The sequence below is a fragment of the Sarcophilus harrisii genome, chromosome 2 (assembly GCF_902635505.1).
Source record: "Sarcophilus harrisii chromosome 2, mSarHar1.11, whole genome shotgun sequence".
In the NCBI taxonomy this organism is placed as follows: Eukaryota; Metazoa; Chordata; class Mammalia; order Dasyuromorphia; family Dasyuridae; genus Sarcophilus; species Sarcophilus harrisii.
The window spans coordinates 79,264,836-79,280,859 of record NC_045427.1 but is presented as its reverse complement, the minus strand read 5'-3'; the positions used below and the strand labels follow the sequence as shown (position 1 = coordinate 79,280,859).

At 31.6% G+C, this 16,024-nt stretch overlaps 1 long non-coding RNA gene across 1 annotated transcript in view; it reads right to left on the bottom strand.

The window, feature by feature from the left end:
* The window catches only part of LOC116421355, a 63,865-nt gene that overhangs the window by 25,846 nt on the left and 21,995 nt on the right, over positions 1-16,024 (bottom strand). The gene's annotated exons all lie outside the window — the stretch shown is intronic.

The window sequence follows — 16,024 nt, the reverse complement described above, 5'->3', positions numbered from 1 at the left end:
TATTTTGTTACCTATATAAAAATGTTATTAAAACATTTCTTGCATATGCTCTGGATGAAGCTGTACTCTTCTTTTCAATAAAATTTCTATTATCTCAAAGATAGTGTCCATGGAAGAGATACTTTTTTCAACCTAACACACCCAGGTTATCTACTTCCAAATGCAGTGTTTTTTTTTTAATAAACTTACAATATGTTATTAGCTATTTCATTTATTGGTGTGTATCATTCTAGGACATGAGTGGGAATCACATTTAATACAAACTCTGTATTTTTCTCAGGACCTACAATAATATTCTTTACAAATAGATAATTAGCAAATTTTGGCTATTAAATGATTTAGAGCATTGTGTGACATAAGCCAAAGAAGACCAAAGGGGAGCAGATTATTTAAATTTTTTAATACCAAGATAGGAAGCTTGTACTTTATTGACTAGATAATAGAGCACACCAAAGGGTTACTTTATTCAAAACAAGTACGAAAATACATGTAACACAAAGAGAAAATAGAAAGCAAAAATTAGTTTATTAGATAATAATGTTCTACTCATGAAGACATCATTTTGAGTGGCTTCTTGTGATGCCAAAATTCCCGTTGCAAAACAGAAACACAACTCATCAGTCACTTTAGAATGAATTCCCCACTAATGTCACTTCAGATAAGTGGTCTTGCTAATCTGAATAACTCAGCTCATCAGTATAAGGCACACAAAAGGCAGAGGCATTCTGGCTAGTTATTCAGAACAGATAGAAAATTACATCTCTTAGTTTTAATTCCAGCCCCCTCACCCCCGACCTTATTCTCTTATTCTAAAAAACCACTTGAGCAGCCTCTGATTAAAATTTGCCATCTTCTGAATGAATTTGTCTAAATGGTACAGCTAGACAAGATGAAATTATGAAGAATTATGAAGAGAGCTGAATCTACTACGAATGTCACCTACCACTTATGTAAATTAGGCAGGTAGGTCGGACAATGGATAAAGCATTGGACCTGGAGTGGAGAAGATGGATTCAATTCCAGCCTTGTAGACTTATTTGTTGTCAGTTTCCTCATTTATAAAATGGGAAGAATAATACTACATCCCTCCTCAAGCTGTAATGATAAAAAAATAGATAATATTTAAAAATAGCTTTGCAAGCCTTCCAGCTTTATGTAAGTGCTATTATTATTAACTTTAATATTTTGTTTCAATTTTCTTCTGTAAAATAGGGATAACAAAACCTAGCTCCTAAATTTGTTGTGAGAATGAAAATAAATAAGGTTATATAAAGTACTTCACAAAAGAATGAAAATTCTTTATAGAATCCTGTATGAGTGAGAGAGAGAGAGAGAGAGAGAGAGAATGTGTGTATGTGTGCGTGCACATGTGTTTCTTTATATTTCTTCCTCCTCAGAAGTAAGTAGTTATGTGGTGCAATGAATAGAATGCTACATCTAAAGTCAGGAAGAACTGAATTTAAATTTGATATTTATTCAGTGTGATCTTAGATAAGTAGCTTAAATCCCCTTTTCCTTATTTTCTGCATCTTTAAATCAATGATAATAAATAGCAACTAGCAAATATCAAACACTATTATTAATAAGTGTTATTATTATTGTAAATAGTGGCATTTATCATGATTATTAGGAATAATAGGGGTATAATAATAATGATGATGAGAGATATGAAGGTTTAATGTATAGAGTGTAATAGCATAAAGTATATTGGCCTCAGAATAAGAAAGATCTGGGTAAAAATTCTAGCTCAAACATATTAGCTATGTGATTCTGTAATTATTAAATAATTAAATAATGTGCCAGCAGTTACAACCTGAGTCATCTCTATTATCTGAAAATAAAACAAAACAAAAATAAACCAAAAAAAGAAAAAGAAAAAAAAAAAGAAAAACAGGGCAAATAAGATGTCACTGAGTAGAATTCCTCTCACCCACTAACAACTCTTCCAAAATATGGGAACTATAATGTGGCATTTGGTTCTCTTCAGAAAGTAGTTAAAATCTGTCCCTCTCCATTTGAGATTTTATTCCATTTTCCCCCAAAATATGAATTAACTGTTCATCTCACTAAGGAATAAAATATCTCAGTAGCAATTAAAATTTCTCAGTTCCTCTCTTGAATTTTCCTCAAAATATGACAATTTAGTTCCATTCTCATTAGGAATGACAGTTGAACTTCCTCATTTTCCTTTTGGAGTGCCAGTTAAATGTAAGTTTTCTGAAATTGCCTTTCCAGATTCTCTAGAAAGATGAGTAACTTTATTTCAAACTTGTTCTCTAATGACAGCTGCCATTTTCTCTCAGACTCATTTACTATTAGCACATAACTATTCAAGTCCCTTTCAGAATGAAATTCTGTTATTCCATACTCAGTGTCTCACACACTGTCTCTGCTATAACATTTAAATGTCAGTCCCATGATTCTTTGTGTTTTCATAAAATTTCAGTGACAGTATCAAAATTCTCTGTGATAGGGAATCTTCTAATTGGATTTAAGAGTGGAGAGAGAGAGACAGAGAAAAATAAAAAACAGAGAGAGACAGACAGATGGAGAAACCAAGGACAAAACAAAAGAAAACAAAGCAAAACAAAACCAGAGATAGAAAGACACAGAAATAGACAGACTCAGAAGAGAAATTCCCTCCTTTTCCTCCCGTTTCCATTATTTCCCATTTATGACCCTAGATCCAACTCTAGAAGGCTTAACTCTTGTTCTTACAGTCAATCACACTTTAGCTTATTTTTATACAAAAGTTCAGAAATGTGATTGGCTGAAAGAGTTAGAGAAAGACATATAAACAGTCTTAGTAGAATTCAGCACTCTTACTATAACAATTATTTAGAATCACATGGAAAGAATTTATATTGTATACTTGAAGAAAAGAAATTTCTGCCCTAATATCCATTTTCCTCCTAGAATCTTTCTCTGATTCCACATTGTGGCATGGAGGTGACCTTCAATTCCTGAAAACTTTTCTATATCACCATGTACTTTTTTGCCTCCAGGAATTCATAAAAACAACCCCATTTAGCCTCAGATACCTACTACCTATGTGAACTTTGGCAAGTCACTTAACCTCAATTGCTTCAAAAAGAAAAATGAAAACTCCTTACATAAAGGAGTTGCCGCTTGTATTTTTGCAGGAATAAATTGTGTGGTTTAAATTAGAATACTGAAAGAATCTGGGTAATACCATCACTTCTTTTATGGCTCACCAGATACAGATATGAGAAAACTACTAGTCTCAATAACACCTTTAAAAATTCCTAGTACCAAGATATTGGTTTACTTCTATACTCCCATTACTCTCATTCCCTAAACTGCCTTTCCCTCCTCTTCTAGAATATTCCTCTTCCCCTCTCTTTCCAGTTTTTTCTAAAACCAAGACCCCACAAAACCACTATAGATCTATAGATTAAAGCTTGCTCTTTGTCAGACTGTGATAATGTCCATTGCCTTAATGGATGATAATGTGAAGTTCTTTTTTTTTCCTCTTTAATAAAAAGGAGCTTGTATTTTTAGCCTAGTGTAAACATAGCAGTTTTGTCCATCTGTGGGAACTACTATCTCCCACTGCAGTCTTGAGGGTCCCAGATAGTGTCAGAGAGCATGCCTGCTTAGTGATCTCCATAGCAACAACAGCCTTTATCTTGCAAGGAATACTAATGTCAGAAGGACCCCATGGTTCCTTAGAAGGGCATAGCAATCCTAAAATAGCACCCTTGGCCTTTATGCAGAGAAGCACAGGCTTTAATTAGAAATATATTTTTGTTTTAAATGAAACTATGTCATAAGGCTGGATAGCTGTATACTGCTTTTTCATAGGATCACCTCAACTAGTTATTGATCTAGATTAAAAGTAACGCCTTCCAAACTCTTAGAAATGGCTGCCAATGATACTAAAGCAATAAAGTAGTTAAAAGATGCGTATGTGACTCTCCTCTTAATAGAGGATGAATGAATATACTTCACAAAAATTTCTTTTTAGAAAAAAAAATTTCATTCAGGCAAAATCTCTGCCTTTCCCCTTCCTATCCCCACACTCAATTAGGGATAAAGGAAGAAAAATAAAATCAGCATTTAAAAGTAAGTGTAGTTGAAAGAGGGAGAGACAAGAAGGAGTAAAAGCAGCAATTATTTGAACTATACAAAATTTTTCTCCAAAGAACATTAATTAAAAATTAGTTTTGGAGCAGCAGAACCAAAAGAAAAAAAAAGGGAGGGGGGAATAGAATAGTATTCCAGCCCAAGTCAATTTAAAAGGTAAACAGGAAAGGTCTGTATTTTTGGAATGAGAATGGAATACAATCCAGTTCAGATATAAGGTAGTTTCCTATCTTAGGAAATCAGCAATATGTCCAAAAAGCCAGCAACAGAATGCACCTTGATAAGTCAAACCAGTAATGCCCTGACAGGTAAGCAGCAGGCCTAGAAGGTGATTGGTTCAAGCAGCAATGATTTCCACAACACTAAGCCCAAAGTAAGAAGTTAGATAATTGGTTAGAAGGCATAGAGCATAGCACAAGCCAGGAGAAAAGTGACAGCACCTCTCTTTAAATCATACAAAAACAACAAAATAAAAAAGAACCTGAGCATAGAAATCTACTAAGGTGAAAGGAAAGGGGGGAGGAGAATTCAGAAGAGGAAAACTTCCAAAATGGCTACATGTAAAATCTCAAAGTAAAAAGTGCACTGGTCTCACACCTCCTCCCAAAAAAAATTAATGGAAGAACTACAAAAAGACTTTTAAAACCAAATATAAGAATAAAAAGAAAAATTGGAAGAGATGGGAGTGATAAACAGAATCATTAAAAAAGAGTAAACACCTCAATAAAGAAATTACAAAATGAAAAAAAAATATGTGCAAAATTTCACAGAAGATAACTTCTCAAAAAGCAGAATTGGGCAAAAAGTTCACAGAAGAAAATAATTGCTTAAAAATTAGAACACGAGATATTAAGAAACAACTAAGCAAAATCAAAAGAATGAAACAATAAAAGAAAATGTGAAATACTTCACTGGAAAAACAATTGCCTGAAAAATAGATCTGTGAGAGATAATTTAAGAATTATTGGATGGCCTGAAAGCCATGTTTAAAAAAGAAGAGCCTAGATTCCATAATTCAAGAAATTATGAAACAAAACTGCCCTCATATTGTAGAACCAGAGAATAAAATAGAAATTGAAAGAATATACCAATCATCTCTTGAAAGAGATCCCAAAATAAAACTCCCAAAAATATTGTAGCCAAATTCCAGAGCTTCCAGGTAAAGGAGAAAATATTGCAAGCGGTCAGAAAGAGGTACTTCAAATATCATGGAGTCATAGGCAGTATATCACAGGATTTATCAGTTTCAGTACTAAAGGAAAAGAGGATATGGAATATCACAGATATTTTAAAGGGCAAAGAGTCTAGAATGACTTACCCAGAAAAATTGAATATAATCCTTCAGGGAAATAATTGAAAACTAAATGAAATAAAGGACTTTCAATTTTTCCTAATAAGAAGACAAAAGTTGAACAGAAAATTTAATTTTCAAATACATAACTCAAGAAAAGCATAAAAAGGAAAAAAAGAAATCATAAGGAATTCAATGAGATTAAACTATTTGCATTCCAAATGGAAAGATAAACTTTATCATTGTTGGGACAGTAAGGCATGGATAGATAGATAGACAGACAGATAGATAGAAAGATAAATAGAGATAGAGAATGTAAATTGACTATGATGGAATGATATATAAAAAATTAAAGGGTGAGAAAGAGGGATACACAGAGAAATAGGTGAAGGGAGAAATAGAATGGGGGTAAGTTATATCACTTAAAAGAGTGACAAAAATGTTTTTATAGTAGTGAGGAAATGGGAGTAATGGCAGGCAATGTTTGAACATTAATATCATTGGAACTGGATGAAAGAAATAGCATATATACTCATTGGGTTAGGAAATATCTTATTCTTCAGGGGAGTAAAATAGGAAGATAACAATGGGCTGATACAAGTAAAGTCATTCTATCTCCCACACAAACTCACAAACTAGCTGCTCCTATATCATTACATCAACAAAACAGAGAAAGATTATATCAACAAATTAGGCAAAAAAACTAAAAAAAAAAATTAGAACAATTTTAAAATCCTATCTTAAACCCAAATTGGAAATACTGAAAATCAAAGGAGAGATTAATAAAATTGAAAGTAAGAAAACCATTGAACTAATGAATAAAATTAGAGACTTGTTGTGAAAAAACAATAAAATAGATAAACCATTCATTAATTTTATTTTAAAAAGAAACTCAAATTACCAAAAATAAAAAGGGTGAACTCCCCAACAATAAAGAGGAAATTTAAAATTAGGAGCTATTTTTTCAGTTACATGCCAATGATCTAACAATCTAAATTTAAAAAGAAAGATTAATAGTTACTAAAAATGCAAACTGCACAGATGGACAGAAGATGAATTAGAGTATTTAAATAAGTATGTAAACACTTAAATTTTAATTAGTAAAATAAAAAAAATTGAACAAGCCATCAATTAAATCCCAAAGAAAAAATCCCCAGAACCAGATGGATTCACAAATGAATTTGACCAAACATTTAAAGAACAATTTATCCCAATACTATGTGAATAATTTGGGGAAATAGGCAAATATGGAATTCTCCCATTCTTTTCATTATATAAATGTGATGCTGATAACTAAACTGCAAAAACAAGGAAAACTATAGGCCAATTTCTTTAATGAATTCTAATGTAATTTCTTTAAATAAAATACTAGCAAGGAGATAAAAGTAATATATCAAAAGATCATATACCATGCGAAGGTGAAATTTGTGCCAGGAAAGCAGGATTGGTTCAACATTAGGAAAATTATCAGCATAATGGACCAGCTCAATAACAAAACCAACAGATATAAGGTGTTTATCTTAATAGATGTAGAAAAAGCTTTTGAGAAAATATAATGCTCATTCTTATTTTACAAAACACTAAAAGGGATAATAAATAAAATCTTTCTTAAAATGATGTTGTATTTATCTAAAATCATTAGCAAGTAGTATCTATATTGAGGATAAGTTACAATCCTTCCCAAAAGATTATTGGTAAAGAAATTCCATTATCACCACAATTTAATATTGTACCAGAAATGCTAGTTATAGCAATCTGAGAAGTAAATAAAGAAACTTGAATAACCAATGAAGAAATAAAATTGTTGTTCTTTGCAGATGATATGATGGTATAATAGGAGAATACTAGAGAAATTTACTAAAAAAAATCTATTTGAAATAATTAAGAACTTTAGCATTGTTGCAGCATATAAAATAAACCCACATAATTCATCAGCATTTCCATAATTACTCATAAAATCCAACAAAAGAGATAAATTTCATTTAAAATAATTATAGAGACTATAAAAAACTTGGGAATTAACTTGTCAAGAGAAGCCTAGAAACCATTTTAAATATAATTGAACTAAATTAAATTAAAATTTATTTAATTTAAATTTAAAATTATTTAAATATAATTAAATAAATACTAATAAATATAAAACCATTTATATATGATCACAAAACATTTTTCACACTACTAAATTCAAATGTGAACAACTGGAAAAATAATAATTGCTCACATTTAGACTGAGCCAATATAATTAAAATGACAATTCTGCCTAAATTAATTTACTTATTCAAACTACCAAAAAGTGTTTTATAAAGCCAGAAAAAGTCACAAAATTAATCTATAAAAACACAAAGTCAAGAGCATTTAGGCAATTCATAGAAGGAAAATGAGAAGGAAGGTGGCTTAGCTACATCAGATCTCAAAGTATTTTATAAAGAGGTAATCATCATAATAATCTGATACTGGCTAAGAAATCAGTGGAGAAGATTTAGTACACAGTATACAGTAGATAATAAGTGGCCAAAATAAGATAGACCTTGATAAATGAAAAGATCATGCTTTGGGGACAAGAAGTCACTATTTGACCAAAAAAATGCTAGAAAAACCAAAAAAAAGCAGTTTGGAAGAAAATAGATATAAATGAACAACTCATACCAAGATAGGATTGGAATAGGCAATTGATTGAGACATAAGGGATGCTACCATAAGCAAATTAGGTGAGCATGGAATAGTTTCCCTAATGTGCTATAAAAAATAATGGGCAATATATTTTGAGAAAAACCAGGAAAAATTACATGAACAATGAACTCAGCAAAACCAGGAAAACATTGTAAAAAGCAACCACAATTGTATAATGATGACCATGAATGATTTAGCTATATTCAGCAATACAAAGATTTTAAGATAATCTTGAAAGATTTGTAATGAAGAAAAGTCTGAATGGAATTTAAAACATATTGTCCCATGCATATGTGGGGGGGTAGATGGGTGGAGAATGGTTAGATGTGTGTGTGTGTGTATGTGTGTTTGATCTGTGTTTTCTTTCAAAAAATAACTAATATGAAAACATGTTTGCTATCTATATCAAATTTCTTGCCATCTTAGGTAGGAGTTACAGGAATGAGGGAATAAGAAAATTTGGAATCCAAATTTTTTTAAATGAATTTTTGAAATTGACTTTTAATATAATTGAACAAAATTTAAAAAACATGTAATCATGGAAAACAAATTTTCTCATAAGCCATATTCCAAAAAAATATGTATTTATATATGTGCATTATTTATAACATAATATACATGATATAATATACATGTATATGTACTCTAGGAATAGACATATTATATTCCTGACAAAGGTATTATGTGTATTGTGTGTTTATATGACTATGTGGGCATATCTGCATTCTGAATCCTTCACCTAACTAAAGATGGGTAGCATGTTTCAACATTAGTCCTCTGGAATCCCCATCAGAGCTCTGGATCAGAATTCTAATTCTTTCAATGTCATTTGTTTACTACTTTGATTTTATAACAATTAAAAAATATATTCTCCTTGTTCTATTAACTGCATCCGTTCATAGAAGTCTTTCTAGATTTTTTTTCTTTTAAATTGCCCTCTTTTCATTTCCTGTAGCGCAATAACATTCCTTCACATTCATATGCCATAATTCCTAATTTACAGGTACCTTTTCATATTCTCATTTTTTTTCTACCTTAAAAAAATCCATAAATATTTTGAACATCATTAGTTAGGATTTATTTTACTTATATCTGTGTTAACCTGTCTTCTACTAATCCTACCTGCTCCCATTTTCCTTTTCCTTCCTGTTTCCTTGTTGAGTGAAAATGTCATTTTTACTCAACCTGTGTATGAGGGCATGATGTGGACATGGGGGAGTATTTTTCCCTCATTTTATCCATTTCAGATAAGAATAAGGTGCAATTGTCAGGTCACTAACCTCTCCCCACTTCCTTCTTGTTTATATGAATATGTACCTTCACATCCTAATTATATAAAATAATTTCCCCAACTTTTCTTTCTCTTCTCCTTTCGGTATATTCTTCTTCCCTTTCTTTATGTTATTATTTCAAGATAAAAGTCAACAAAACCAATCCAGGATTTCTATCAAATTAGACTCCCTACATGAATCCTAAACACGAAGTTCAAAAGGAACACATGTATAATCTTCCCATATAGAATTTAAGCAGTTAATCCTTGTTTAGTTCATTATGGTTATTGATTCCTGCCTATTTTTTTAAAAATACTTCTCTTATTTCCTGTGTTTGAACTTCAAAGTTCAAAGTTCAAAAGCACAGTTAATGTTTTTGAAATAAAATAAATGATTGGAAGTTCTCTATTATATTAATGATCCATCTTGAAAAATGATTATAATCAATTTACTAGGTAACCTATTCTTATCTATAAACCTAAAGTTTTGTAATAACTTATTCCAAGCTCTCTTTCATCAAAATAGTGGCTCCTAAATCATGTGTACTTCTGACTGAGGCTTGTAAACACGTGATTTTTTTTTTTCTTTCTAGCTGTTTGCAATTTTTTTTCTTTAATCTAAAAATTCTGATTTTTGCTACTATGTTCCTGGAAATTTTCATTTTAGAATTCCTTTTAGGAAGTGACCAGAGGATTCTAGTTCTATATTTCTCTCTGACTCTAAAAAAATTGGGTGTTTTTCTTCAAAGGATCTTTGAAATATGGTGTCTAAGCTTTTTTTCCTTTTTAATCCTAGCTTTCAGTAGTACAATTCTTCTTTTTTTCTCTTTAATCCTCCCCCCCCCCCAAAATCAGTTGTTTTTACTATGAGACAATTTAAGTTTTCTCTTATTTTCAGTATTCCAAATTTGCTCTGATATTTCTTTGTATCTCATGGCTTTTAAAATGTATTCTCAAATTCTCAAACAATTGTTACTTGGGCATGATTTTGTACTTTTTGTACTAAGATCTTGATTCTTTTTCCAATTATTTCTTTCATAAATCCATTTCTTTTCTAACAGTCCCATTTCATTTATAAAATTTTTTTTTAAATTTTTAAAATATTCTTGCTTCTTTTCCAGGAATTCTAGCTGAATTTGTATATTATTCTTATGTTTGATTTTTTTATGTATGTATGTTTTAGAATGATTATTTTCCACTGGTTTGTGATTTGAGTGAATCCTAGCACTATAAATAGCTTTTTTGTGAGAATTTTTGTTTGTTTATAATAAAATTATAAAATTAATTGTATTATTTATTTATATATCAGGAACCTATTTCCTGATTTGGGATTTAATAATAAGGTCAGAATCTGTGGTGTTCTAGAGGGGAAATCTGTATTGATATTTTACTGCTTTCTTGATGTATTGAGATTCATGTTATTTTAAGATATCAGGTACAATTAAAGTCAGGGAACTATAAGCTTTCAGTGCTCTCAATGTGTTTCAATTAAGGACAAAGTCTAATATGCTTGTATGAGTTCTGTAAATACCTGACTTGGATTTGTGTCTGAAAAACAATAGACTACAGCTGGACTCAAGCACTATCAATCAGCTAAAAGGCTTGCTGGTATAGGCAGCATATAGGCAGATAATATTAAGTGACTTTGCTTAGGATCATGCAGTTAATAAGTATCTAAGCCCATATTTGAACTCAAAAAAAATCAGTTTTTCTGACTTCAGGCTTGGCACTCTACTACAAGATAGATAGATAGATAGGTACACAGGTAATAAATACACATACATATATACATATATGTGTATAAATGCACATAAATACATGCCTATATGTGTATTGTATATATGCATGTGTGTTTGTGCATATATGTATAAATGTGTACATGTATATACATTCTTGTAAACTGCCTTCTAGCTTTTCTGTTTGAACCTTTCATTTCTATTTAGTCAAAAATAAAAGTCAAAATTAAAAGAAATTTGTTTCAGGAAATAGGTGTTAGAGGGCTTCTTTACTGAATGGCTTCTTGGTCAATATTCTAGTATCTGTGCTATTTTTTGAAATATTTGTCAAAAGCTGGCACTGATAAGTTCTTTGAGAAGGTAACTAAATCTGAAGAAATAGATATAGGGGATCTAGTGCTTTCAGTTTTTGCCATTCCCTGGCTATGTGAATTTTGACTGGAGTGAAGACATTTTAAACTAAGTGCTTATTGTATAATTAAAGCAACTTGAACCACTTTACAATTTTTTTCTTTTCTTTTTTTTTCTCCAAAAAAGCTGAGGACTTATGCTTTCTCTTGAAATGGTACTTTTTCATAGCTATGTAAAATTGCCTCTTAAATCTCTCTACCTCAATGTAACATAGGGGGCAGGGTCATGGCAACCACTTATTGGATTACTATGGCATTACTCCTTTGGCCTCCTCCTTGAAAATCACTCAAAAGTGTCATGAGAGACAAATGGAACCTATTATTCTCTTTTGTTGGATTGGCTGCCTTCACTACACATTTGTTAATACACTTACCACAAGCATTTTGAATTAGTTAAATCCCTAAGAGACTTTTTTGGGGTGAATCCTAGTTGTTTTTCCAGTTTCTTTGTACTAAAAGATTTGTTGACATGTTCTGGCAAAGGTTCCAAATTGCCTTATAGAGGGAATGACAACTTAATACCAATAAATTGCTCAAGTCTCTTCAGAAGAATAATGCTGTACAAATATACAAAAGTATCATTATTAACTCATATTATGATCAGAATTGAAACTTTTTTTAAAAATTGACAATTACATTATTTGTTCCATAAGAAACAATCAGAAGGATGATTTCAGAAAGGCCTGGAGAGATTTACATAAACTGATCTAAGTGAAGTGAATAGAATTAAGAGAAGAACATTGTACACAGAGGCAGCAAGATTATATGATGATCAATTCTGATTGATGTGGTTCTTTTGAACAATGAGGTCATCCAAGCCAATTCCAATGATCTTGTGATGGAGAGAGACATCTGCTCCCAGAGAGAGGACTGTGGGAATTGAGTATAGATCACAACATAGTATTTTCAGCTTTTTTTGTTATTCTTTCCTGGATTTTTGCTTTCTTTCCCATTTTTTTCCTTTTTAATCTGATTTTTCTCATGCACCATGATAATTGTGTATAGAAGAATTGCATATTTTCAACATATATTTGATTACTTGCCATCTAAGGGAGGGAATGGAGGAAGGAAGGGAGAAAAAATTGGAACACAAAGTTTTTACAAGGGGAATGTTGAAAACTATCTTTATATACATTTTGAAAATAAAAAAAAGATTTTTTTTAAATCTAGGATTACCTGGTTTATAATAATAGTCCAGGTTCCAGGGTATGTCTAGTATAACTCTGTTTAGGCTTTGTATTAAGAGGTGAGGAGTTCACCCCCTCCTCAGATAGTGTAATAACTATAAAATGCTGAGTCTAGACTGAGGAAGACCTATTTTTATGAATTTAAATTGAACCTCAGACACTTAATAGCTATATGACCTTAGGCAAATTATTTAATTTTTTTTGCCTCAGTTTCTCCATCTGTGAAATAAACTGAAGAAGAAAATGGCAAACCACTCAGTATTTTTGCCACCAAAAAAACAAAACAAACAAACAAAAATAAACTCCAAATGAAGTCACAAAGAATCAGGCACAATTGAACAATAACTACTTTGATATTATAAATGTATTATATTAATAATTATAGATGGAAACTGAAGCACTTTAGCATATAACTCTTTTTTTTTAAAAGAAACCATTCACGTTTATATTCCAAAGATGCTTAAGTAAGGTTTATATGAAGAGAGACTATATGCATTATTGCTTATTATTGGTGAAAATTTAATACATTTTCATTTTCAAACACCCTTCTCAGTAAACTGAAACATTAGCTCCTAACTCCTCCTTTCCATCTAAAGGCTTGCCTGCTGCTCTTTCCATTTCTCAATAGTTTCATGAAATAATTAACAGGCCTGGTAGTGTTTTAAAGTACAATCCACTAACAGTACTTTGAAAAAAAACTACCTTTATCCTATTTGTCCAAAAAGAAACTAGTTGAAAAGAAATGTTACATGTCTGAGTAGAGATACAGTAATACATCAAGGACATGGGTAGTCCCAAGTACCTTCTTTCTTCAGGCCTTCAAAAAATTGGTTATTGGATTCTATCATTTCCATAAAGTCTCATGGCAGAGCTTCAGAGAGCTGTATCAATGAATAGGAATTGTGGAGAGGGAATAAGGCAGATAGTAGAGTTTTGATTCTTTAACCTTTTACTTCATAGCTCTCTCTTGAATGTTGCATGTTTATTGAAAACAACTATCATTTATCAAGTGCACTAAAAACTGTCAAGTGCTATATGAATAGATATGTTCAAATTTATATGGATCAAATGCAATTATATGTATTTTATATGTGTATATGTACATCTAATTGCACATAAATGATATAATATATACATATACATTGGTGCATATGCTTAAATATTATTTCATATATTTTACATTGCATATAAATATTATTTTATATGAATATTATACATGTGTATGCTCAGACATATGTATACAGATGTCAGGTCTGACTCTTTATGAACCCATTTAGGGTTGTGTTTGTTTGTTTGTTTGGCAAAGATTCTAGAGCAGTTTGCCATTTCTCCCTCTAATTCATTTTACAAATAAGGAATTGGTTAATTGACTTGCTCCAAGTCACATAACCAGTAAGTATATTAGAGCAGATTTGAGTTCCAGAAGATGTGCCTTCCTGACTTCAGGACCAGCATTCTATCTGCTATTCTCATAGTCATATGCATGCATGCATATATGCATATGTGTATATGTTTATGCACACATATAGTTGCATACAATTATATGTGTATTATGTGCTTGTATCTGTGTATACATGTATGTATGTTCATATACTGTGTGGATAACCATGTTTGTGTTGTAGACAGAATCATATATATATATATATATATATGTATATGTATATATATAATATATATATACACACACACACACACACACACATATGCAGATTGTGATCACATTGGATAATTTACACATACACATACATATGAGAATATATACATACACATATACATATTCCTTAAATTCAATATTTCATTTCCTTACTCTCAGCATTTCAGTGGTCATTCTCTATGCTTGAAAGTTGTTTGTTTTCACCTCTACTTTCTGAATTACCTAGCTTGCTTCAAAGAACAGCTTAGTTCCCACCTTCCCCAAGTTTTTCCCAGACTACCTTCACGCCCTCACTTCCCTGCTTCTAAGATTATCTTCTATTTTATATGTGTGCATATACACATATAAACATACATTTTATATGTGTACATGTGTGTAACACCTGTGTATTGGGTATATGTATGTTTATGTGTATTTTGTCTTTAGATTCTCAGAGAGACTGAGAACATAACATTTTTTTTCCTTGTGTGCATAGTAAAAAGGACCTAAAATGCAAATTGACTAAAACATTCGAATGATTTTTAAGAGGAAATCTGTATCAATGTATCAATGTACATTTCCAAAGGAAAATACAAAATAAGATGAGAAAAATAAATTGAGGAAGAAAGACACTTTATAGAGAGAAGGAGGTATAATATTACAGATTTTAAGTTTCATGGATTCTCATGTTTAGGTCACCGTGGGAGGGAGGGAATAGGGGAGAGGGGAGAGGGGAGAGGGGAGAAATAATTTTTGCTACAAATTTATATTCCGAAATAACAATAATGATTTTTTAAAAAAATAAGCACACCAGATTTATTCATTTGAAATAGTGCTGTCTCCTTCAGAGTAGTCACCTTGGGAAGCTATATTCTTGTTTCAATTATGCTGCTGTTGCTCAAACCATCTTTGGAGACAGTTTATGAGCCACTAAAGAAAATGATTCTCATTACTTTAGGGTCATGTCTTATTTTTTACCAGGTGCAATAATCCAGGCTAGTCCACATATTATTCATGAAACTTGGCTTGGAATGTATTTTGTCAGTTTTAGAGAATCAAGTGCTGAATAATATACTGCAGGCTGTGAAGGCATTTCTCCCAAAGGAGCTCAAAATTTGTTCTCTACAATGGTGATACCTTTGGAATACAACCTCCCATCAGGGTCATTTTGTAGAGGAGCACACTGATTTGGAATTGTTTCATTTTGCCCTATAAGTTGTACTCACTATCTTGCTTTCCCTACTAGAACAGAATTAAGACTCCCTTTGTAAAGGGCTGAAACTCTTAAAAGGTGTACTTGAATCAGACAGCTAAGCACTTAAGGCTATTACCTATTGGGCAATAACTCCATTAGCATATGCTTGGAATTTCTCTTCTCACACTTGATGCTAGCTCAATGCTTGGGGTTAAGAGAATTGTAGGGAATTGTGGGGTTAAGAGAAGTGTAGGTTAAGGGGTGGAGTGAGAGAGGCAAGAGAACTTCACTTGGCCTCAAGATAAGGAGGAGAAAAGTGTGGAGATTCATGGAGATTCTGGACTCTAGAATCAAGGAAGGATCCTTGGCAAAACACTTAGCAGTTTTGTCCATCTCCTTCACTTCTCTCCCTAAAGACCAAGGACTTTTGCTGATCCTGACTCTGTCTGATCCTGACACCTCCAGGGAGCTAGCCCAAACTTTACATTCCTTTCTTTGGAGGACATCAGTTTGTGTAATACTGTA